The following is a 2,500-nucleotide window of genomic DNA, read 5'->3' as shown; positions in this document are numbered from 1 at the left end:
CTTTACATAATCTGATCCATTAGGTGTTTATTAATGCCTGTGTGGTGTTATTTTTTTTAAATGTTGACATTTTTTAGTTAGTAATTAATCAAATACAAAGGTTCCATCTCACAAAACATAATGGAATGTAAAAACTTTGACGCTCAATATCTCTGAAAATACATTTACCTTACAAAATCCTATACATCCAGTCAATATTATACTCGGTCTTATTCCATTAGATATACACAGAGAGGGAGATAAATATTTGTACACTATATTACGTATTGCAGCTTTAAAGCAAATTACACGTAAATGGTTGGACTTAAACCCACCATCTGTTAATAATTGGAAAAAAACTGTTGAAGAGATAAAATAAATGGAAAGAATTACTTATAAAGTGGGAAACCGTGAAGAGCAATTCACTATGAACTGGAGTAAATGGACCGAATGAATGAGTAGGAAGAACCCCCCACCCCCCTCACCGATCCCACCCCTCCCACCCCCCTCTTTTTATCTTTTACTTTTCTATCTCTATCCTTATAATTTCTCTCTTCTTTTTCTGTATTTTCTCTCTATTCTTTATTCTTTATCTTTTTATTTTTTGTTCTCTTTAAAAAAAAATAAAAAAATATGCAGGATGAACTTAGACAAGTGAAGAAAAGGCCCCACTGAAAAACTGCAGAACTTACATAGATATGACACACAATATTAGCAGCAGAACAATTACACAACAATTTTAAAGTTTAAAAATATTTCAGGGCGGCAAAGCAAGGGCAGGTAGCAGTCATGGTAGCCATGCTGTATTATGTGTGAGTCTAGATATTGTCATTGTTGTATTACTTTACTGTTTATAACTGTTTATAACTGGTATACTTGCCTGTCATGCTGATGATAGAGTGTAACTGCCGATGCTGACTTATTACTCTGCACATTGACAATAATAATAATAATAATACATGTTATTTATAGGCGCCTTTCAAGGCTCTCAAGGACACCTTACAAGACAGTTTAAAACCACATATCAAAACATTAAAATCAACAAAGCAAAATGAGATTAAAAAAAACAGCAAAATCAGATATAACAACAAACAAAATACAGGAGATCAAACCAAGTAAGCCATTGTGAAAAGGTGTGTTTTAAGACTGGGTTTGAAGGTGGTGAGAGTGTCAATATTGCGTATGTTGGGTGGCAGAGAGCTCCAGAGGCGGGGAGCATTGTACAATGTTGGTCTATCAGCAAGTGAAAGGTGCTCTGTGCTCCTGCTTGTAGGTGCAGCATCAAAGTGAATAGGTTTGAGTCTTAGTTTAGATTCATGGGAAAGTTGTGAAAGCAATGTTTTAAAAATCGATAGATCATTTCAGAGATCAGAATGATGAAGTCTACAAATACCCCTAGTAGGAGAGAAGCAGATGGAACATTTATGTATTCGTACTCAGGGATCAATACGCACACAAAATGTTACCGAGGAAAAAGAAAATCATCTCCTGAGTTGTCTGGCGGGGGGGCATACTGTCACATGAGGGGGGCAGACATTCGGCATGTTTATTTATTTTATGTTTGGAATGAAGTTAAGTAAATATAGATTGGTCTGGTTCAACAACACACACACACACACGCACGCACGCACGCACACACACACACACACACACACACACACACACACACACACACACACACACACACACACACACACACACACACACACTTTGCTTCTGGTAGTCCGTCTTATCCGATGATGACTTCCACTTCTGCCTCTACTGGTGAGTTTTGGTATGACTGTCACTAAAGGTGTCACTAGTCCAGTTCTTGAGACTACCTGGTATTGGGGCATTTCGGACACTTTCAGGGTGCTTTAGTTTCCTCTCTTCCTCAGGTCTCTCCACCCATGCTTGCAGAGCATGGATCTTAGATCAGCTGGCTCGGTCGAGGCTTTTAATAAACAGCTAAAGACTGTCTTGTATACAGTAGACAGGCTTCTGGATAGCCCCTATGGCCGGTCTTTCTGTGTCTTGTTGATGCTGTTGTACACCTGTTGTCTGTTACTTGTTTTTATTTTCACTTGTTTTGCCTTGTTTTAAACCTGCTGTGGCTTTCGCTCTTGTATTATGTTTTATTGTGTTTTTTTCCTTGTTATGTAAAGTACTTTGTGACCCTTTAGTCTGCGAAAGGTGCTCTATAAATAAATGTTACTTACTTACTTACTAGATGGAGAGTTCTGCAGCAGTATCCTCCAGTTGGGTTTGCTGGCCTACACACACACACACACACACACACACACACACACACACACTTTGCTTACAGTAGTCCGTCTTATCCGATGATGACGTCCACTTCTGCCTCTACTGGTGAGTTTTGGTATGACTGTCAGTAGTTCTTGAGACCACCTGGTATCGGTGCATTTCAGTTTCCTCTCTTCCTCCAGTCTCTCCACCGATGCTTGCAGAGCTGGTCCCAGATGCAGTGTCCTCCAGTTGGGTTCGCTGGCCTCGGTGCAGCTGGCTGTACAGAATCTCTCAA

General features: G+C 39.5%; 1 protein-coding gene across 1 annotated transcript in view; it reads left to right on the top strand.

The window, feature by feature from the left end:
• Positions 1-2,500, top strand: part of cpne5b (copine Vb) — a gene marked incomplete at both ends in the record, with an annotated part of 147,577 nt that overhangs the window by 94,945 nt on the left and 50,132 nt on the right.

Source organism: Nansenia antarctica, assembly GCF_963989245.1.
Source record: "Nansenia antarctica genome assembly, chromosome: 15".
In the NCBI taxonomy this organism is placed as follows: Eukaryota; Metazoa; Chordata; class Actinopteri; order Argentiniformes; family Microstomatidae; genus Nansenia; species Nansenia antarctica.
This window is presented reverse-complemented; position numbering and strand designations above follow the sequence as displayed.